This window comes from Polistes dominula, unplaced genomic scaffold, assembly GCF_049000335.1.
Source record: "Polistes dominula isolate Pdom_NZ unplaced genomic scaffold, Pdom_raw_medaka contig_15, whole genome shotgun sequence".
Classification (NCBI taxonomy): Eukaryota; Metazoa; Arthropoda; class Insecta; order Hymenoptera; family Vespidae; genus Polistes; species Polistes dominula.
Window position 1 is genome coordinate 4706318 of NW_028300915.1, and position 24391 is coordinate 4730708.

The window sequence follows — 24391 nt, forward strand, 5'->3', positions numbered from 1 at the left end:
TTCTATAGTAGCGCGAAAAACTTATGTTTCGTTCCTATGAAATATATGGACTTTTATCTGTTAATTTATTTTAACTTTTTGTGAAATTACATAAAATAAAAACACGGAGAACGTTTTGAAAAAATGTATGATTTTTATTGACTCATATTTCTTTTTCTCTTTCTTTCATTTTTGTATTTTATATTCACTTAGAAAAACTTGTTAATTCATTTAGATTTTTATTTACTTTTTATTATTTTATAATGCAAATCATTACAATGAACTATTTATATTATGTTATATTAATTTGTTTGTACGTTGGTAATAATTGAATATTTTTACCATTTATCGGATATGTTTTAGTTTACAATAAAATTTCAGATTACTTTATTACGCCATTCAAATATTATAAATAGTAACTAGAAAATAATTCACTAAAGTTAGAAATTTTGTAAATATTCTCATAAAATTGAAAATTAATTTTTTGAAGAACAAATGAATAGAGGAATAGTTTAAAATTAATCTTTAAAACTTACTTTATTTGTGCCCATAATTATGAAAGTGGTTTAAGTCATGTATCTCTTGTTTCGAGATATTTAAAGATTTCTATTTGAACACTATATGAATTCTATGTAATATTGAAAAAACAAACATTATCTAACGACTCATTTTTGACAATATCGTGAAAATTACGTTGAATTTCTTCAGTTTAAAATAATGTGGTGCGTAATAACTAATAAACTCATTTTTTTTAATTTTGACTTAGACCACTTTCATAACTATGGGCACATTTGTTTTTAAAGATCTTAAGTTCTAGTCAGTCATAAGAAATTTGCGTAGATCTTTAAAGATCCTAAAAGGTTCTCTGGGATTTCTAACGGCTACCTGAATTCTGTTATATTCTAAGAAATATAGATATTCCCTTAAATTTCGAACTCTCTAAGTTTGAATAGATGCTATTCTTGGAAAATCTGGAATTTCTTTTGTCCATGGGACTAGGCAAACTCTTCGGAAACCTTTTCTTTTCTTTCGTTGTTGCATTGATTGAAATATTTTTCTTAAACAGGTTATTTAAATCTTTTAAATGACCTGCGAGTATTTTTGACCAATTTTTTTAGCCTTCGAAATGGATATTGTATCGTCTAAGAAGTTTAAAGTTTATTTAGCTCAAAGACTTCCTTAAGCAACTAACAAAAGGTCGTTTACTCGAGGAGATAGAAAAAGACATTTGTGTACGTATTTTGGAGAATATACATTTTTATTCGCATTGAAACATATATTATAATCAATACGATTAAAATGAAATAATAAATTTCAACAAATTACATTATTTTGATCAATTAGTTGTCTAAAAAATTATAAATTTAGATTTTATTGTTAAATATACACTCAAATCGTATGTCAATTATTTATCTTGTAAGTAAAGTTGTCTAAATTATTTATAAATTATTTACTTTTATTTGAAAAAATAGAATGAAATTTTTAAATTACTTTTGTTCTGATCGATTAGAAATTTGGTCTCTCAATTTTCAATTTAAAATCTCTCGTCAGAATCGAGTTCTATTTCGGTCCCATTCGGATGATGCATTCCTTGACTTTTTTATTTTTCATTTAATTCCATAACAACTCTTCCATGCTTCGCGGTAATCGTAATATCAGCGTGAAACGTAAGAATCAGAAGGCGATTGTTAGGGATTGAAAAAAAGAGTCCTTCGCGTTAGCCTATTACGCAGTAACTACCTGTTCTTTACGTAATACCTTCTATATACGCAGTTACGTTACTTCACGTGTCTTTCCTCACACACAGCTATAGACACTCGTACACAAACACAGACACACATAGACAAAAAAGAGAGATCATGCTTTTAAAAAGTACTAGAGAAAAAGGAGTATGTTATGACACGAGTCAGCCCAATTAAATGACCTCCATATTTTTTCTCTTATTAACGATAATATTAACATTTTCTTAAATATTTTAATTCTAACTCTTTTTTTTTTCTCTATATTTGATAACGGAGGAAAAGAAAATTCTTTGTATTTTTAACGCCAAAGTGAAAAAACTTCTTTTTCATATTTTTTATATCCAACTTTCTTCAAATTTTTTCAAATTGTTTAATAGTAGCGTTTTTAGTTTCTTACCGAGCTCCGTTCATTTTCAAGACGCCATAACTTTTGATCGGGGATAAAAACCAAATACCACGATTTTATTTTTTAATTGTTCCATGAAATATTTTGCATTTTAGTCAATGGTCTAGGTACCTAGGATTATTATTTCCTTTCTAATCATTAAAGTTAAACAACGTAGGTATGATTAGTAAAATAGATAGATGATTTTTTTGGACAAAAGTAACTAGAAAGTAAAGAAATAACTAGAACCCATAAAAGGGAGAGTAAAAAGACAAGAAAATATTTTAAACTGCATGTAACATGCAAGTAGTGGCAGATCCGATTAATGGTAGCAAAGTTATGTGCTATTCTGAAATCATTTATCTTCTTTTAAAAAACAGAAAAATAAGAAAAGAAACATTTTATTTATATTAAATAAATAATTGAAAATATTTATTTTATTTTATATTTCTATATTTAAAAATTTGTGTACGTGGATGTAGCGCAACATGATTTTATGGTAAGTTAGATGTAGGTATATTCTCGTAAGGCTAGGATATTTACGATAGGACTAACCCCATCTCTGTTGGTTGACCTTATCATACGCATATCAGGGTCAGGAGTGTGTACAAACCGAGGGCGTACACCACCATCCCCTACATGTGCGATATGCCTCGTTAGCTAAGAATTCTTTTATTCGCGTGTTCTATTCTCTCTCTCTCTCTCTCTCTCTTTCTATATATATATATGTATATATGGCATAGTACTTGATAAATTGTACGGTCCTCCGTATTCGCGATGATTAATTGACTCTTCGTATTCCATCGATATCGTATTCGTGTTTTCGTTTAAAGATATTACTTGGAGAAAATTAAAAAAAAAAAAAAGAAAGAAAAAAAAGACAAAATAAAATAAAACGAATTAACCCTTAGAGTGCTATGGACGCATATATACGTTTGGTAAAAATTACTCGAGTTGTCTATCAATGCATATACGTGTTTGTTAATATTGATGTAAAATAATGTAATATTTATATTAATTAATTAAATCATATTCAACTTTAATTATTAAATATAATTTATTATTAGAATCTGGTTAATAATAAATTATTCCGTTCCTACAAAACATTTTAGTTAAAAGTATTTAGCACTGAAAGGGTTAAGAGAAAATTTGACTCTAGGAATGTAAAAAGAAGAAAAGAAATACGTAAAAATTGATTCGACGAATTATAAGAATGTTGTCATTTTGATCCTATTTTATTATTACAATTAGTAATACCGTTTAATCGTGACAAGAAGAAATTTTCAATGAAAAGTATTTTTTTCTTATTTTTAGTTAATACTTGAATAATACTTTGAATCTTCAAAGGTGTATGCACTCTCGAAGGATGCAAAAGGTGGTCAAGTAGAGAGAATTATTCTCTCTGATGGAATGATTTCCTTTAGTATTTCTCCTTCTCTCTCTCTCTCTCTTTCTCTTTCGTTTGTGTTTCATCCCCTAATAGTGTCAGTAAAGCTGCAACAGCAGCAGCAGTAACAGTAGCAACAGTAGCAATAGCAACAACAACAACAGCAATAGCAACAGCAGTGATAGTAGCGTGCAGAAAGCAAGCAACCAACGTGGAAAGCAAAAGGGTGGAGAGAGAATAAGAGAATAAGAGATTGAGAGAATAAGAGATTGAGAGAATAAGAGAGAGAGAGAGAGAGAGAGAGAGAGAGAGAAAGATATATTCTCTTTTTAGGGGGTTCAGTTTTAGGACGACCACCGAGAGTCTCGAGAGTCGACATAGGGGGAGAGTTTTTGTCGCGTCTGTATTCTCGTGCGACTCTTAGGGGGCGCTTTTTCGAGGACGCACCAATGACTCCTTTCTCCCTCTTTCTCTCTCCCTTTTTCACTATATTTCTGTGTATGTGTGTGTGTGTGTTTGTGTATGATTGAGTGTGCAGCTAGAAACTAGAAATAATTTTTCTCTCGAATTTTACCTGTTTCAATAAAAAACATCAAATAATCTATCTTAATTATTTTTTTAAACAAATATTATTATTTTTAGAAAAAAATTATTATATTTACCATTAAGTTCATAAACATCTTCAATATATATATATATAAGCTATTATTTAATGCATAATATAAAAAAAATTGTATTTTGGTATATTCGATGAAAGAGAATCATTAAAGTTATATCTTTTTGGAAAAAAGTATTTAATATAAAAATTATATTAATACAGTGATAGGAAAGACAGATATATAAAATATGTTTAACTTTTCGATAAGTCTTGCACACATGATGGACGTTAGTGTGCTGCCGGAAGAAGAAGAAGATGAGAAAGAAGCAGAAGAAGAAGAAGAAGAAGAAGAAGAATCGACGTTGCATAATTAATTTTTCTATAAATCTCTTGCGAGGAATATCGCGAAATTTCCTCTCGGAGTAATATCGGCGAGAGCTTGGGATGGTGGTGGGCTACGAATGGGAAAAGCAAGAGAGAAAGAGAGAGGGGAAGATTCGAGGAGAGAAAATTTCCCCTTCGTGAATCGGGAGAGAGCAAGAGAAAGAGAAAGATAGAAGAGAGGAAAAGAGGGGTGGAGAGAGAAGTAGGGTGTCGAGGAAAGTAGGGAAGCTAGAGAGAGAGAGAGAGAGAGAGAGAGAGAGAAAGAGAGAAAGAGAAAAACAGAGAGAGAGAGACTGAGAGACGAGGATAGGGTAGAAGGGGTGGTAGAAAGGGGGGAGAGATTCAAGAGAGGCAACCGAAGGGTAGAGAAGAAACGTACGGTAGAGGAGAGGTGGGAAGGGAAGATCGGGGTAGATTCTGAGCCCTGAGTGCGAGAAAGAGCGAGAGAGAGAGAGAGAGAATGAGAGAGAAAAGGGAAGGAAAAGGGAGAAAAAGAGAAAGAGAAAAACAGAGAGAGAGTGCTCTTCGAAGCGGGTCGAAGGATGCTTCTTCTTTTTCTCTGCTCTTTACTATCCTTGGATACTGCGGAGGGCGATTCTGTGGAAGAAATAATACTTTTAATAGAACATCAAAATATGTCTTTTTTTCTCTCTCTTTCTCTTTCTCTCTCAATTTTTTGATTTTATTTTTTCTCTCTTTTTTTATAGATTTTAAATTTTGTATTGTAGTTTGGTACTCTTTTTGTTGTTCTTCTTTTTTTCTTTTTTTTTTCGAATTTTGGATACATCGTAGACTGAAAGTATACAACGTGTTTGTATTTAGAAAAACATATCGATAAATTGATTCGATGGTAGATATTGTTAGGTATCTTATTTTTTCGTAGATATCGAGATATCGATTCGTTTCTTAATATTTTATCGTTTTTGTATACGCGTGAATTATGTGTTTTAAATGTAATCGTAATTTTTGGCGAAATGTGCTCTTTTTTCATAACATTGTATTTAAATGATTGAAAATGAAAAATTCTCGGATGTGTTTGAATGTTTATTTTTATTGATTTGAAATAATTACATTTTATTTTGTAATTATCACAATTTTATAAATTGTGTTAAATTGAAAAAAAAAAAGAAAAAACCATTTATCAATTAATGTCTCATGTAAAAATCTTTCGGGATGGTCTTTTATAAAAATAAAAATAAAAGACAAAAAAGAATAAGAGAATCAAGTCAAAGAGTAACGCGTGAGAAGTAATTAATCATCGAATAAAAATCTTTCCTCCTTCGATGGAATCTCTTTAAATAGCAACTACCTACCTACTTACTTACGTAGTGCTCGTTAACTTTTCGCGATCCTTCTTGAGGTCGTAGAACGAACGGGAGTCGACTTCCGGTGTCGTCGATCGCACGCACGGTCCATTGCCCGCGAATACAAGGTGCAAAACGCTTCAACGATTTGATCCAACGCTAAGAAAAATAACTTGGATTTTTTTTTTCAACTGAAACAATCCCGGAAGATAGTTTATTTATCTTCAAAAGTATCCGCTAATGTGGATTCTTTTTTTACAATCAAGTTGATCAAATAATTATCATAATTATTGTTCCAACATACTCGAAAAAAAACAAGTTACTGTTAATTGGTAAATAATTTTCAACATTTCTTTTACTTTGCTTTACAAATAAATTTATTATTTTTTTTTACCATTATATATATTTTTTCTCTTTAAAATATTCATTTAAATATGAACGACGAGTATTGTGTGGATAGATATATTTTGAAATATTTTTGTCTTGGGAGCTCGGTGGATTAATTTATTTATATGAAATATTAACAACAAAATATACACAATAATATTAATAATAATGATAATAATAATAACAACAACAATAAAAACATATTTTTAATGCATAAATTTTTACACACATTAATTATATATATATAAATAAATGTCAAAAAATCGTATTTATTTGTATTTCTTTTTCATGAAAAAAAAAAAAACGGCAGAATCCTAAATAAAAATTTGATAGAAAAATGTGTACTCGAACAAAAATGTAGGATACGTATAGATCGTGAGCGCGTACATTTTTCATCCCTTCGCTCGTAAAAGAAAAAAGAAAAAAGAAAAAGGAAAGAAAAAAAAAGGGAAAAAGAAAAGAGAGAGAGACGGACTTTATCTGCGACGGGAATTCGCGCGAAACTCGGGCGATGCATTTCAAGGTCGAGTATGCATATAATCGCAGACCTCTTCCCACGGTCCTTTCCCTCGCACACGCCCTTTCGCGCGTTCCTCGAAGTGACGCGGCCCCTCAACTTCCGGCGTGCCAGTTTCGAGAGCGCCTCTCGGATAGGCCGTTAAACGAGATAGAAAGAGACAGAATGTGTGAGAGAGAGAAAGAAAGAAGTATGCTCGACGTGTCCACCGATCGTTCCTGACCTTCCAGTCGACCTTACTTATCACATTCAATACCACCAAGGTCATTGATCACCAATACTTTATTCAAATTATTTTACTTTACATATTTATTCATACGATTAATTCAATATTTTTATTCAATATTATAATAATTATTTTAAAGTATAATATAAAAAAGAACGGAAAGAGAGAGAAAGAGGAAAAGAAAGAAAGAGATTGTATCTATTTTATTCTATACATTACATTATGTTATATTATATTAGTATGACAGAAGCTATAGCTAATATAAAAGAAAAAAACAATTTCTATCAACCGAAAAAAATCTAATATTCTATTTATATATGATACCGTTATAGTTTATGACCAATGAACAACCACCAAATCAAATTTCTTTTCTTCTTTTATAAATTCCATAACATCTTTACAATGTGTAATTACGATTTAATATATCAATTAAAATATTTATTTATTTTTATTAATTATTATACAGGGATTAAATATAAAATAATCAGATTAATAAATATTCAACGAATCTTTCTCTTTTTCTTTTTTCTTTGTCTTTCTTTCTGTTGGTACTCGATCGAGGTCGTCTCGAGTCTCCATCGAGCAACGTGGCCGTGCAAGAAGCACGAAGAGTTAGCTGGCCGGTGTGGGCGTCACGGATCAGCTACCAGCAGGAAGCCATGCCTACTTGCACCCGAGAGTTCGAGTTGCACAGTTTTCCTTCTACCTCTCTATCTCTATCTCTTTCCCTCTCATATTTTATATATGTATATATCTCTCTCTCTCTTTCTGATTTTTTTTTCTGTCTCTCTTTTTCTCACTACCCATCATACACAGCATTGCACTGCAACAGCCTGTACGTATACGTGTACATTTACGTGTACGTATACGTGTATATGGTGCATTCGCATTCGCACTCGCGCGCGAACGCGTTTAAAGAACGATTTAAAAAGTTAAACCGACCACTTTGCGACTCGACCGTGAACCAGGAACGTCTTCGAGGAGTGTCCGTTCTTTGCTGCTACTACCCCTTCTCTGAATTAAGAAACGAGAGAGGAAGAACGCTTTTTGCGGTCAATGTACAACAAAATGCAACTTTCTTATCCGTTTCCTCGATCTCTATTAGCCTACTTTTACCAGCTCAACGGCTAACCTCGAATTTTCTACCCTTGTCCTCTATTTAGATCATTTGCTTGTATTTTTCCTCAAATGCGAATAAAACTTGGCCTTTGCCGAGTTTATTAGTAATGCAAATGATGTGGCTTCATTAGTGATACCTAAAGCTCGAGAAATAATTATTATTTTTATTTTTTTTATTAATATTTATTTTACTAATTAGTTAATAAAGGTACGACGAACAGAATAGTTTGTGAAGTATTGTTATTATTATTATTAGTTTTTATTAAATTGAAAAGTATCTTTCATACTGGTGTATTAGAAAATGTTTAACCTAATTGGAACCCTTAATTTGAAGGTTCGAAAATCGATCTCGTTTCATACATCGATAGACAGACAATAGATAGTTAATGAATTACTAAACCAGAAGATAATTACGAGGCTGCTAATTTCAAAGTTCTCAGATAAATTGATATTATCGAAGGTAGTAAACAAGTTGGTTCTCCGTTGTCCTATAACGCAAAGAGAAAGATAAAGATAAAGATAAAGAGAAAAGAGAAGAGATGGTGGAGTTTCTTGGTTCACTGGTAGTGTAGCTCTCGTTCAAGCTCTCCGAAAGAGAGAAAGAAAAAGAGAAAGAGAGAATTTACTATATATTTTTTTCCCTCTTCCGTCTCCCCGCTGAGGAACCGGTCGTCCGTAATAGCTTTTCTTGCCAACGCTGACAAAAGCACCAATGATCTCTCTCGCTCTCTCTTTCTTATTCTCTTTTACTACGTTGACGACGTTTTGTGTCGTTATTTTGAGCCGGAAGTACAACATCAAAAATTCCTTATTCTATTGGTACTTTTTCCTACCTGATAATTACTATTTTCTATTTTATTTTCTTATATTATTTTTATATTATAGTAAAGAATAAATAGAAAAGGGGGTCCTCTCTCTCTCTAACTAGTTCATACATTTTCGTATAGATGTAGTGTAAATAACGGTGAATGCTTTAGATATATATACATATATGTGTGTGTGTGTATTTATGCATCTGTCTATCTATCATTCTTATGCATAGTTTTTACTTTATATCATATAATCTTGAATATAGAATTGAACTGAAATTATTAATTTAATAAGTAATAATAATATTTGTAACTAAGAAAATGAATGATTTATACACATACATAGTTAACAACGACTAAGTCACGTCAGATTAGATGAATGAAATAAATACGCTTCTGCTTCTATTAGTTGGATTACTAGTTCCTGGCCGATAACTAAAATCAAACAACATGAGTACGGTTAGTAACATGGATGAGTGACCCGTTAGGGAAAACAAAAACCATGTGCTGTTAATAGGTGTAAGAAGGTGTTCGTAGCAAAATGACTCGAACCCATAAAAGGGAGAGTAAAAAAGATAAAAATCTTGGGAAATTATTTTATAGTCAAATTTATAAATAATTTAATCATTGATACATAATAATTTATAAGTTTAATTAATTGTAATAATATTTTCATTGTAAAGTAAAATATATTGTTTTAAAGTACCACCTCTCGTGATTTTATTTTAATATTCAATTATGAGAAAAAAAGGATTCTATTCTTATATAATTAATTATACAAGTATAGTTATATATTAATCTTCACGTAGATTCGTAAGATTTATTTTCAGATTATTTGATTATAATTGTACTATATAATCTTGCTTACTATTGTTTTATTTTCCTATCTTTCTCAGGAAAATGTTCCTCTACCTAAGAATCGGCCTATTTTAGAACGGCAACTGTAGGACAAACTGTGTTACATTTTTAGACCTTACGTACCACAGTTACAAACCCTTAGAATCGTTACGGAAATTTCACTTCTTATTGGTAGAAATTCCTGATAAAGAGAAAAATATAAAAATAATTTAAGTAAAATATTATATTTTGTTTATAAGAGTTTTAATTAATAATAAACATGATAAATGTTAAGAAAATATGAAAAGGAGCCATATACTTGGAAGATTTAAGATTTGATAGACCGTTTTAACGATGGTGAACAAGTATTCGCGAAAGAGAGAGAGAGAAAGAGAGAGATTGCTAGGAGGTTCGAGTAACGGGGGAAAATTGTGTTTGCACAACCTCGCCTAGTGTTTCGTACTAGCTTCCTATGCAACGCGAGCATGCTTTGCCTCTGAGGAGAATGTATGTATTTATATATATATGTGTGTGTGTGTGTGTGTGTATGTGTATGTGTATTCATATATATGTACGTACGTGTATGTATTATTTGTATCTGTTTAGATGTATATATATATATATAAATAGATAGATAGTATGTTTATTTGTATATGTATGTATGTATATACACCTACATAGATACATTGAGTAGCAAATGCAGCTTCGCGGCTGACTACGAAGGTGCCGTGAGACGATGATGACGTTAGCTTCAGAGAACTCATCGTATTTTCTCTAGTTCGCCTCTTATTACCGTTACGTGATGATAATCGATTTTGCATACTACAAAAGAATATGATCTCTTCTTTACTTTTTTTCTCTTTTTATTTATTTTCATGTCCTTCTTTTTTCCAATTCGACCGTTTAAATACTAAATTTTAATCGAAATATTATAAATTATTTTTGAATGTAGATTTTATCATTTTTATATCAAAGAATCTCAATTTATAGATCATGTTCAATTACGTAAATTATTATTATTATTATTAAATGATAATATATATTTGTTAATTGTTGTAAAAGGAAAGATTTAAAAAATGACATATCGAAATTATCGATTCACCTGGTCCATACTTGTTCGATTGATGTGTTAACGATTTTGAGAAGCGTTAATTATGTATATGGTATCGTAGGTGATCGATAAGGAAGATACTTCAGACGTCCATTTGACTAAAGCTCCATCTGAAAATTTGAATAAACGAACGAATATTTTTTTTAAATGATAATATTATTCGCTTGTTTACAAAAGTTCATTATTTTAATTAAATACAACCTTAAAAATGTAAGACGAACTTTTAAATACGCGATATAATTTTCATTAATATTTACTTAAATTTACTTAAACTCATAGAGTATAGTTTTATTGTTTCTTTAATACAAGCGTAATACATAATAGAACAAACTTTTAAAATACATTTATTTTTTTGTAATAAATTTATTAAATAATTTGATATATCGAAACATTAAATGTAATCTTAATTATGAGAGTAAAATATGTAATAATTAATAAGACGCATGTTTCGTAGGGTATACGTACTCCCTTTTTATATAAGGACGCGTGTTTTTTCGTGATTCGATGGAAAATATACACGGTCCTTGAACTTTTCTTCGCAATTAAGAAGTCGCTACGGGAAGTTAATTATGTCGGTTTACACGAAGCGTAAAGTTTCTTCTTCGAACGCGGCGCCTAGCCGTGTTAGCGCACCAACCAGAGGGATAAAAGAGAAGAGTCAAAGGGAGAAGGGAAAAGGGGACTGGAGAAAGATTTAGCTAGGACCGAGGGAAAAAGTAGATGAAGAAGAAGAAGAAGAAGAGAGGAGGAGGAGAGTAAAAAACGACACATAACTTGCGAGCTAAGCTAATCGACGATCCTTGCAAAACTTTTCTTTTTTATCTCTGGCTTTTTATCGTGGTACCTTTCTAAATTCGATAGGTTTTTATATTATTTCGATTTTTTCTTGCTTTGCTTTACTTTCCCAATCGTTAACTCTTCTTATGCTATAATTAAATATATAATTTAAAATTATTTTTATTATAATGTTGATTAGAGAATCACAAAATTGTGTTTTTTATTAATTATTTTTATTACAATAATATTCATTAATTTAGCTTTTTAATAATTTTATTTCATATTCAATTTCATATCAAAAAATGTTAGAAACAATAATTTTTATTTATCTTACATTTGGCATCACAAATAATTTACTTAAATCAAATTATCCTTCATTCGAAAATAATATAATTTTATAAACTTACAATTAGAATCACATGGTTCAAATTTGATCTAATCAATCGTAAATATTTCAAAAAGACATGTTCTTAACATCCCATTTTTTGATTATTCGTTTAACAATATCATAGACGAACAAATATTTTTATTTCTATTCAAAAAAAGAAAAAATCAAATGGAAAAAATATTGACTTTTTCCTTAATAGTATTAAAGCCCTTCGTAATGCTAACACATATAGGCCACGCATACGTTATCGTCCTTTCGGTGATTTCCCTTGGAAAGGAAATACGGTCAACAGGTGCGCGTCGTCCTCTCTTGGAAGGACGCTTTGAATGTATTTTTATCGAATGGTAGCTCTGGTAGGGTCAGTCCTCGACACACCGAATCGATCGATTCGAGTGTACAAGGATCGTCCTCGTTAGGCGGGAATTTTGAATTTAACCGATGGACGGTAAATCGATATTCCTGTAAAAGGAGCATCAAATCGAACGATTCCTAACGATTAGTGTTTCAACTCTCTTTATACATCTGTCTATCTACCTGTCTATCTATATGTTTAGGAGCTTGAGGGTGAATTTGGGAGGAGGAGGAGGGCGGGGGTGGATGTGGGAGGGGGTGTGAATTGGCTAAATTCTCACGTGAAAGTCGAAAACGAACGGCACTTACGTTAATTAGGAAACGTTCTGACACGAGCCTTCGCTTCGGCTTAACGAATACGACGCGTAATGCCGTCGTACAGTCGACGTTTTCCGGATTTCGAACTTTCACCCCCTTTCTGACTCTTCTCACTCACCTCCTCGCCTCTTTTTCCACCCCCATTTATCGCAGAACAAATTCCAGCATAGTTAGATATCAACGTTCGTAGAGTTCGTAGAATGCGTTAGTATTCTATTTTTTTCGTTCTTTTACGAGACTGCCAGTCTCATTTTTAGCGTCATTCTGAAACGGAGATGCCTTCATCGTGCCATAATAGGAAATTATTCATTTAACGTCCGGCTCGTACCAAACTTGCGATATATCTAATAGTTGGGACAATTTTTGGCTACGACGAATCATAAACCTCGATGACGAATGAATAATTTAAAATAATATACATACTTCATGTTCGAGAGTTTATCTTTCTCCTGATGTTTTTTTCTTTTTTGTTGGTCTCGCGTCAAAGGTATGTTTGACATTATTTCTTTTTGTTTCTTTGCTTTGAAATTTCGTTTGATACGTAGTAGTCGCTTAGTCAGATTATATTCGTTCATAGACGTCGTAATTTATCTGACTTTTTAATTTTTCTTTATATATACATTTCTTCATGACTATTAATTTACGTTTGTACCCCTTTTTCTTTTTTTTTATATGTAAATAATATATTTAAATAAAAAATAAAAAAATAAAATTATTCGTAATTTTGAGTTTCATTCTATCGCGAAATTCGGTCGTGGCAATAAATCGAAATAATTAACCACGTCTAAAGGTGTAATACGTCGCCGAATCGCAAAAAGGTAACGTTACTAACTATACTAGCTCCGTTACAAATGTTTTATTTAAGTTATACAGGTAGCTAATTGTATTACGAAAGTATTTCGGAAATTTCTCTTGGCGTTTTCGGTTTGGCTAGCTTTCTACGTCCTCGTGGTAGTGACGTTAATTAGGAGTTCCGGCGGTACTCTCTTTCTCTTTCTCTTTTACCCTAACATCGTTGAAAATGAAATAATGCAGAGAACGACGTAGCTATCCGTATATTTTGTAACTTTCTACCTCGAGATCGATATTGGGGATCGTAGAGAAATTGTTGAACGCCATCGTCGAATATTAAATTATTATATATTCAGAGTGAGAGAGCGAAGGTGGGGGGAGGTGTTGAGGAGAAAAAGGAAATAGAGGGCGCGAAATATTTTTTAATATTTTTTTTTTTTTTTTAATATAGAAAGACGATCTTTGATTGTAGATAATAATTTTTTTTTAGAACGACAATTGATCCCTTCGCGATGTATTTTTGACAATGTTAAGAAAAATAGATAAAAAAAATGTAAATAAATAAAATGTAAATAAACAAAGAGAAAAAAAAAAAGAATTTTTTGATCCTAGGAAAACTACGCAACGCAATGCAAGAAAACATACATACATAGGTGTGTTGCTTTTTGGCTTAATATGCGACACGGTGGACTATTATTCAGTTTTAGCGGTCATTCGACATTAGCGCTTGGTAAACAAAATGGCCGGCCCCTCTTTTCGAAGCATTTCCCCGCGCTCGTCCCCTCTTACCCGCGATCGATGAAAATGGTTGCCTAGCTGCGAGCAGAATTTTGTCGCGCGATATTCCGTCCGCTATTCTCTTTTCTCTTCTCTACTCTACTCTCTCTCTTTCTCTCTCTTTACCCCCTACTTACTCTCTTTCTCCACTTTCTTCACCCCTTTTATATAATAATAGAGACTATAATTACGTCCTATCGATCATTACGTCTTTAAGTCTTCCGAAACCTTCTCGTCGACCCGTAAAATTACATTCTCTTGGATATCTTAGAAGGAAAAAAACACATGTCGCGTTAGTTTTATCCACGTAGTATTTTGCTAATACTATGCTAAACAAAACTAACAATATGAAATAGAAAAAAACAGATAATTAAATATGAATAAATATTGTGATTAATAATCAAATGCGATAGTATGTATACATTTATTACTGTAACATTATATTTTCTACTATATCAATATTTGAATTGATTACATATAGATCCCATGTATATATTAGATTTAATAACTCCAAATATAGTATAGTATTCAAATAAAAGATACAAAATTTACATATTTCCTTTTGAAAATAAAGATCGATAAAAAATGTGTAATCGATAAAGTGGTGACTTCGATCGGATCCTCGGTTGGGAATCGTGTCCTTGTTGTTATTTCAATAATCCTACCATCGATCATTAACTTTGAAACGAGCCATTCACAACGAAGCAAGCACGTTGCTTCCTCCTAAGTCGCAGTTCCTGTCGCCGCTGCCGTCGCCGGCCTAAACCGAATGGAAATATTAATACGCGTGCGTCTGCCTGAGCTAATTGTTTCTGCGGTCCGACCGAAGTCGTAATAATGTAGCAATTTGAAGTCGCGGAGGGACGTTTGAAGTTTCGCACATCCGGAATACGCTAGGGTTCGACGGGTTGACGAGTTGGTGTGTGGCAGGGCGAAAAGCAGTAATGGGGAGGGGGTTGGAAGGGAAGAGGAGGGATAGGGTAGTTGGTAGGGACCAACGAAGGGTATAGAAGAGGACCTGAAGGGGGGAGGAAAAGGGATATATATATACATGATACGTCCATCGTATACGTTCGGCTTGGCGCATGCGCATAGGACGATTTGACTGGTCGCCGCACGGCTGACCACTGCCCGTCAAGAACTACTTCTACCTTCTCTCTCCCTCTTCTCCACCTCCTCCTCTTTCTCTTCCTCTCTTCCCATCTACCCATCTATACTCGTAGCCCTCCATCCCCCTTCCATCAGGCTGCCCCCATATCACGACCCACCACGTTTCGCACACGTTTTGCTCGTCGTCCTGTTCTCTTTCTCTTCCTCTTTCTCTTTCTCTTTCTCTTTCTCTTTCTCTTTCTCTTTCTCTTTCTAGTTGGAATACCCTTTTCTCTATCTTCCTCGATCGTTCCATCTCTTTCTATCTTTTTCGCACGAGTTGCTAGTTCGAAGGTTCGAGGAAAAAGTTATGTCGCGACTGCCAAGCCGCGAATTTATTCTCGAGGAAATATGTGTAACTCTGCTGGTATCGCTCGCGTTCTCTAATATTTCAGTTTTAATCCAGCCGTCCACCGCGCGCGCCACCTCCACCCGCGGCTTCACGCGCTTTTCGATCCGGGGATAATGCCCTCCTCTTCATCCTCCTCCTCATTCTCTTCCTTCTCCTACTCTTACTCTTACTCTTTCTCTTCTTGTATGTTAGAAACGGACATGGACGGGAAAACGTTGGAAAAAAGTGTAAGAGGATCGTTCGAATGACTACACGAACGGGGTATCATCTCTTTCTCTCTTTTTATCTTTCTTTTATTTTTGTCTTTTCCTCCCTTTTACGTGGGATATGGTTGGTGGTGCAAGGGGTAGAATGATATTCCTTCTTCTTGCATTCGACGTTCCACGGAAACGGGATTTATTGCTAATTCTAGAAAATACTGATATACCGTATTCTTTCCTAGGTGTTATATATATATATACACACATATACACATATGTAGTATTTTACGTAGATCCTTTTCTTATGCGGAAAAAAAGGAAGTTCTATGTAAAGATAGATCGATATAGAGAAAATAGACTAAATAAAATTGACTAAAACGATTTTTACATCCACCTTGCAGATATCCCAGTTTATTTGTGACCCTCTATGTCCTTTAAGATTTTCCTATTTACGAACGAAAGAGTACTAACCCAAGTTCTTATACCAAAGATCAGAGATCAATGCTTTATATATTTTTTTAAGATAGCTATATCAAGATAGAAAAAGATAGATGTAAAGATGAAGGAGACTAAATCGATAATGATCATCAAAATGATCGTAAAAAATGATTCACCATAGTCTTATTTTTCCTATTCTAGATCTGGATCTTGGGTTAGATCTACTCATTTGTTTACGAATGAAGAAGCATAATGAAGACCTCCCTCCCCACCCGAGAAGGTCTTGGAACGTTCGTTCTCCTCGATGAGTTGCTTCTTCTGAATGTGCGTTTTTCTCTCTGTCTTCTTTCATCTTACCAAAGAGAGGGTGAAATAAATGGAATGAAAGATAGATAGATAGATAGATAGATGGATAGATAGATAGATGGATAGATAAACAGATAGATACGTATCTATATATCCATTTTATACATATACACTTATACATGTATAGTACAGTGGTATACAGCAAGAGAGAATTGGCGAGTAGGGTAGGAAAGCAGAGGGTGAAAGAGAGATAGAGATAGAACAAGAGATGGAGAGAGAGAGAGAGAAAGCTCCACTTCATCGACCGTGAGTTTGAAGCGCGCGGGGGTTGAAACGAAGAGGCCTGAGTAGGACGGGGATGGAAGAGGAAAAGGGAGCTGTTTGGTGGGAGAGGAGTAGCAAAAAGGGGAGGGAAGGTGGGTGAGACTCAGGCTATAGTGGAGTAGAGGGGTAGATAGGGGTCGGTCGTGGGGTCGAAGCGCGCCGCAGGACGCCATTTTCCTTGGAAATCGATCTTTCGAGGCAACGTTCCTCCTCTTCCATTTCTACCTAGAGCTTCGAGATCCCTCTCTTTTTTCTTTCTTTCTTTTCATTCCTTTCCTTTCTTTTCCTTTCCTTCATTCCTTCATTTTCTTTTTATTATTCCTTCCTACTAAATTGATTTCTTCATTGCTTTTTTTTTTCTTTTCTTTTTTATTGTTCCTGCCGTTGTTGTTTAAAAATTTTATGAATTTGTGTTTTCATAGTCTGGGTCGATATTATGGATTAATTAATCGATTCGACCTTTCGCTATCCGAAGAAGATGATGATCATTTCAATCCGGTTCGTGCTGAAAAGAGAGAGAGAGAGAGATGTGTGTGAGAGAGAGGAATTGTTCAAAGCAAGGGGTGATTGCAGGGGGTGGTGGTAGCTCGAATTGTAGTTCGGTTGTACTAGGTAGGTAACTCGCCGGCAACGTGCACCGTGTTCGCCCGCCAGTTTCTATCTGACAGGGTATTTTTGTGGAAGCTACGCTAGCCCGCTTTCGAACCCTTCCACCCCCTACACGTCACTTTCCTTCCTTCCATCCTTTCTTCTTCTTCCTTCCTTCCTTCCTTCGTCCTCTCTCACTATTCTCTTCATTTTCTCTCTCTCTCTCTCTCTTTCTCTTTTCTCTCTTCCTTTCTCTCCATTTCTCCACCCCACAATCCCGCTTGTTATCCCACTGCTTTTCGTGTGACGTCAGCGCGCTGCGTCGACCAATCACGACGAGGGTTGAATTATGGAGACAGAGACAGAGCCGACGAAGACGACGACGACGACGACGACGACGACGACGACGACGACGACGACGACGACGACGACGACGACGACAACGACGACGACAACGACGACGACGATGACTACGACGATGAGAGAGAGAGAGAGAGAGAGACCGATGCAGGCCAGATTATGCTAGCCTGGACTAGGTACGACGGCCGAGCCCTCGATGATGACGAGGATGTAGAAGACTCTGTTCCATGACATTTTCCCCGATGCAGAAGAATCGTAAATTACGTTCTTCGTTTTACCCGAAGCTCTACCTTCATTTCTGAGTTTCTAACAACTACCTACTACTACTACTACTACTACTACTACTACTACTACTACTATCAAATAGAAATGTCCTTACTATTTCTTTATACTTTTTCTATTTGCTATAAATATATTAATAAAAAATTGTGTATAAATAACGATTTGATCAACGATACTCATTCAAATACGTATACACACACATTTGGATCATTTTAGAAGATAATTTTTTATTTTAATTTTATAAAATAAAGTTAAAGATATGTAATTTTTAATATATTATATTTATATAATTTCTTGTATTCTTTTGGTTTTTTTTCTTTTCTTGTGTTCGTTATTGATGTCAAGAATCGAGAAAGAAAAAAAAAGTTGCTAGATCACGAAAAGAAGTATCATACCCCGTCACCTTTCACTGTCTTTACCTCTCTGCTTTCACCACGCGTGGATGTAACCATACAATATCTACAGGCTACCTATACATATACGCGTATACGTATGAACGTATATATGCGTGCTCGATGGAGGGAAATAGAAGGACAAGATAAAAAAAGAGAAAGAGAAAGAGAAAGATACACACGGTTGATAGTTAGACGCGTGCCCGTTGTGTTGGTTGCGTTGTGTTGCTTCGAAAGTCGCGTTGCTCCACGAAAGGCACCGTAAGAGAACCAAACGCGATCATCTTTTTTTCTTTCCTTTCTCTCTCTCTCTCCCTTTCTCTTATTCTTTCTATCTTTATTTCTTTCTTTCTTTCTTTCTCTTTTACCAGCACGGTATATTCATACAACTCCCTATCCTTCCGGCGTGGGAGTGCGAGCCGTTTCTTCTTGCTTCTCTCGCGTGGCCTGTCTCTTCGACAAGCTCACCACCACCGAACCCTTCCCCCTCATTCTATTCCATCCTCTTTCTACACCTCCTCTTCCTTCTCCTTCCCTCCATCCATCCACACCCTTCCTTTTCTCATTTCACTGCTACACAATGTACACCACACCGCACCGCACGCACACGTTTATACGCGTGTGAAACGGTACATAGTAGAGATGAACGTTTCTCTTCGAAACTGTTGTGTTGTACTCTGTTGCTGACGTCACGCTCTCTCGAAGACCCGCGAAATTCGTATCGCATTACGAGAGATTCATCTTACTTTTTTTCTCTTTTTTTATTTTTTATTTTATTTTTTGAGCTAACAATTTTACGAACGTGTATTCTTTCAATGATATTCTAATTACACGATTTTTAACGTTTAAATTATGATCGAACGTTTTATTATCTGATTATCCTCATTTTTATAACGAAAATCGCATTGTATGTAACGAATTACATGTACGTGTTATCGTTTCTATTGATTCGGTTATATCAATGAGGGAATTTATGTTCATTTACAAGTAACAAGGTACATTTAATACACGGACGATAGGTATAATCGATATTGTAATAAAGAACTAACGAATAATTATATAAGGGGCCGTAGGCATTGATTAACGTTACATACTCGATATTATCATCTTTATTTAAATCATTTATAATAATATTTATTTATTTATCGGGATTAACAAGATTGCAATCGTTTAGTAATAATTAAAGAAAGAGGAGTTTCGGTGCGTTAAACTCGCAAATGGAATTCTTCTCTTATTTGTTATATTTAATAACAGAAATAAAATATAGGAAAAAAAGAGAGAGAGAGAGATCCTGTATCATTTATTATGAATATATTGTATTTTCTCTGATTATTAATACTCAAAAAAAAAAAAAAAATACCAAAGCTCAGGCACACGTACTACACAGGCACAGATTTAAACAAGAAATAATTGCAATATCTAATAAAATCTAATTAGAAATATCTTTTAATCATCCACACAATATACTGTCGTAGAGACGGAAGAGAACGTTGTTCTATTTCTTTTTTTTTTTTACAAAAATAACGCTTACAAAGGATAATTTGATTGATGAATAAATCACTATACAGCCTAAATATATATAATGATATATATATATATCAATGGAAGAGAAAGAGATAAAGAGAGCTAAGCCAAGGAAAGGAGAGTCTACGTAGTTACTTCGCTTTTCCGTTCTGCTGTTTTCCAGTTTTTGGCTAGTAGTCGTCCTCCGGAGACGAGCAAAAAGAGGAGAATCAGGAGAAAGAGAGAGAGAGAGAAATAAAGAGAGAGGGTGGAAAAGAGGAGTCCGGGGGATCGAAGGGTAGGAAACGAAGGATAGTGCGCTTGCAAGCGTAACCCGGTCAGAGCGAAGGGGGTGGTGACGGTGGGGTGAACCGGGGGCAGAAGGGGGTGTTTCGAGGAGAACGGATAGTCACCGAATCCTTCGGGGGTGTGTATCCGTGTGAACGCTTTAGCAACGTTGCTGACGGTGACTAGGATAATGGTAGTAGTGTTGATAGTAGTCCTAGTACTGGTATTAGTTATAGTAATGGTGTTAGTGTTGGCGATGGCGTGATGGTAGTGAACGTACATTATCGTGAAGCTTTTTCCGTGTCGGTGTGCTTGTGCGCACCACCTAAAGAGAGTTAGACTGTATTGGTAGCTTCGATAATTCCCCCAGACCCCGTTCTTCCATTCGCCAGACTCGCGCGAACGCCATACCGAACCTTTCACGTTCACGTGTATATTTCTACAAAAAGCTAGGAGCGTGGTGGATGTGAGAGCGCAGTGTGTCGAGTCGTTCAGTCCGCTTTAGGTGGGATGAGTTCGAAGCAACCTCCACGTGAACTCGCTCTACACACCCACCTAATGTATATGTACTTTATATACATATATATATATATATATATATATATATATATATATATTTTATACATATATACGTATGTACATAGAGAGAATGCTTGAGACAGGGTGCGCACGCGCAGACAGTAAACTCTCGCTTGTGTTCGAGCACGAACGTGTGCCACTCTCGTCTATCGAATAGGGGTGGTTCCAACTAACACATACGTATATACTATACTATATATATATATATATATGTATATATATGTATATATACCAGTATATACATTTACCAACACATCAAGGGAAGGTACTAACAGAGAATATATATCTATATGTACTAACTAATGTACGCGAGTAAGTCTGTATGAGTCTGTATGTGTGTATGTGGAAGAGAGAGAGAGAGAGACAGAATCATGGACTAGCGTAGGAGACGATAGTACGATGAGGCAACGAGAGAGACGAGAGAGAGAGAGAGAGAGAGAGAGAGAGAGAATATGGGGGTAAGGAGAGAGACAGGAACGAGGGGAAACTAACGGAACCATAGGAAGGGGGTGCTCGTTACTCGAGCGAAAGCCGAAATGGTGGGGATTCTCTCTTTCTCTCTCCCTCTCCCTCCCTTTCTCATTTTCTCTCTACCTCTTTCTCTTCTACTTCGATGCTGATGCTGATGCTGATGCTGATGCCGGTGTCCTCGTGCTTGCTACCGACTCCTGCTGGTGCTGTTGCTGTTGTTGCTGCTGCTGTTGCTGCTGCTGTTGCTGCTGCATGCTTTCCGAAGATAGAACTAACGAATAACCGAAAGACTTATTAACGTGATATAACTTAGCGTTTGTGAACGTTAGAATAAATGTATTATTTTAGAGATATACCTCTCTCTCTTTCTCTCACTTTCCTTATTCGAAAATGTTCCTACAACGATTACTTTTGTAATAGGCTGTAAGTATCTTTTTTATCAAATAATTCATATGTCTATTTTTATTTTTTTATAATGTGAATAGTAATAATAGTATAGACAGAGAATTATTATTGGTACGATGTAAAGATAATTATTCACATACATTAATGAATTTTGGTGTATACATGTAAGCACTACACTAGACTATTGAAAGCTTAAAAAATACTGTAACTACTTTTTTATCAAATGATTCTTTTGTCTCTATATTTTTTTTTCTTGTAACTTTAATAATAATAATAAAAATAATAATAATAATAATAATAATAATAATAATAGTATGGAAAGAGAATTGTTATCAGTAGGATGGAAAGATAAGTTCTTACATTTGTACACAACAATGCATTAATATATGTAAGTACTTACACACATACACATACACATATATATAATATACGTATTTACGTTTATATATGACTAGGCCATTGATCGAGTTTCTCTCGACGAGAGCGTACAACTTCGAGTTACTCCTCTTCATTCGATGTCTTCATTTTCTTCCCTCTTTCTCTTCCTCCTATTTATATATATATATATATATATATATATATATATATATATATATATATCTCATTTCTTTTTTATTTTTCTCTCTACGTTCTTTTACCTTCCCTCTGTACTCGTCTCTCTCTTTCTCTTTTTCTCATCGGGGGATTGGGGAGGAAAAGAAGACCGCCTAGCTCGCGTTCACCCCTCGAGCGCATCATCGTTCGTGAGATCTTCCCGGCGAATCGAGAACCCGAGAGTTTCGCGGGACTGCTGCTGCTGCTAGGGTTGGAATAATAAAAAAAGAGAAAAAAATACAAAAACAGATCTTAAAAGTAAAGAGAGAGAGAAAGAAAAAACGAAGAAGAAAAAGAAGGGGTGGATGAGTTTATATTTTTCGATTTTTTTTTATCAACTATTACTTTTAACTGCGATTAACAATTTCATTCGTGCTATCTACATGTACGTATGTTTATACGTGTACGTATGTTTAGATAATTATTACAATTTTATATGATACGGAGAACTCTTAAATTTTATATAAATGGATACCCTTTTGAGAATTTGTAAATATTTTCAAATGGATTTTTTCGATTTAAATGTAATACGTTATACGATTTCATAAAAATTGTATAACATATATTAAAAGATTTAATATACATTTTATATTGTGTAAAAACCAGATAAAAAATCATTTTTACAGCGTATTAACGTAAACGCATCTTATCTGGTGAATTATTTTTGTGGAATGGCAAAATGAGTATATTATTCTAGTAAAATCATGTTATGGTGGTAAATCATTAACGTTTCCAAGAACGTAACTGGGCTTTTGATATCCTGTCGCAGAATTCGGTCAAGTACCTCTGTCAAAGTTTAATGCCTGAAGAAACTACGATAGGGGATACTTACTTCGTGAGAGGATGAGAAAAGTGTAAGAGGGAGAGAAAGAGAGAGAGAGAGAGAGAGAGAGAGAAAATAGGGACGGGGGATGAGGGAAAGGATTCCCCAGCCTACGATTAGGAAACTTTAGCGAAACTCCGTGGACTTTAGGAACTCGTGGCAGTGGGTGTTGAAGTGAAGCGCCACGTGGAAAGCGTAAACACTCGGTGGTGCCGTCGATATATGCCGTGTCGAAGAGAGGAGAACGATTTGAATCGATTCGAACTACCTTTCGATTCAAGGTCATTCGAAGATGAACGAACGGACTTATTTTCCTCTTCTTTTCAAACTACTCAAATCCTATCAACCTTTTCTTGGTTTCTACGGTTAGCGTTAACAACCCTCTAAGAATTTTCCTTTAATCTCTTCGAGAAAGTCGTCGTTAATATTGTGTATGAGTGTGAGAACCTAAAGGGGAAAATAAAAGAAAGAAGAAGAGGGATGAAGAGAAAATGAAGTAGGTGGGTTGATTTACCTTGGTGCATTTCAAAAGAGACTAAAAGCAATTTAATCGTTTTATTATATTATACACGTGTATTATCAATTTGTTTAATTAATTATTCGAAATAATTATTTGTTTTTTTAGGGGATACTGTTTACTAAAAAAGAAATATTTTTAAGGATATATATATATAGTGTTTTTTCAATCTATAAATTTTGACTGTCCAATTAGAATAATCTTCACTAATATTTTATATATAAATTTGTGAAATATATTGTTGCAATTTTGTGTTTACTTCAATAATAGTATTATTCTTCAAATATTATAAGTATGCAATAAATAATATTCATAATATATTAGAACTTATTTGATGTAAAGATAGGTTGATTAAAAATATCATTGTAATTTTTATCATTTTTACATCAATGATACATCATAATCATTTTAATTTATAGTAAAAATATAATGTATCAAACATCGATTTAATTCTAATTCATTGAACTGACATTTCAATATGAATCGAATGATTTTGTAGAAAAAATGAGGATGAAAAGTTGTAGAGGTTGATCGTGAAGTACCGAGACAGGAAGGTGAAAGAAAGCGAAGAGAACGCATTCGAGGGTCGATCGGGGGAGTATTTTTAGAGTTTAGAGAACGAACGAATGAAC

At 34.2% G+C, this 24391-nt stretch overlaps 1 long non-coding RNA gene across 6 annotated transcripts; it reads right to left on the reverse strand.

Annotated features, from left to right (window-relative positions):
* Nucleotides 1-4205: 4205 nt before the first annotated feature.
* LOC107071219 (uncharacterized) lies at nucleotides 4206-24042 on the reverse strand. Of its 6 annotated transcripts, none has more exons than XR_016175900.1 (5): nucleotides 22464-24042; nucleotides 22265-22373; nucleotides 18762-21816; nucleotides 9706-10895; nucleotides 4206-9272 (listed from the first exon to the last, which is right to left on the reverse strand). It is a non-coding gene; the product is annotated as an uncharacterized LOC107071219 (long non-coding RNA). The 6 variants fall into 6 exon arrangements; XR_016175901.1 differs by lacking the exon at nucleotides 4206-9272 and having other exon boundaries at nucleotides 9862-9876; nucleotides 10777-10895; nucleotides 22464-23982; XR_016175899.1 differs by lacking the exon at nucleotides 4206-9272 and having other exon boundaries at nucleotides 10217-10895; nucleotides 18762-21691; nucleotides 21777-21816; nucleotides 22464-23980.
* Nucleotides 24043-24391: the final 349 nt, after the last annotated feature.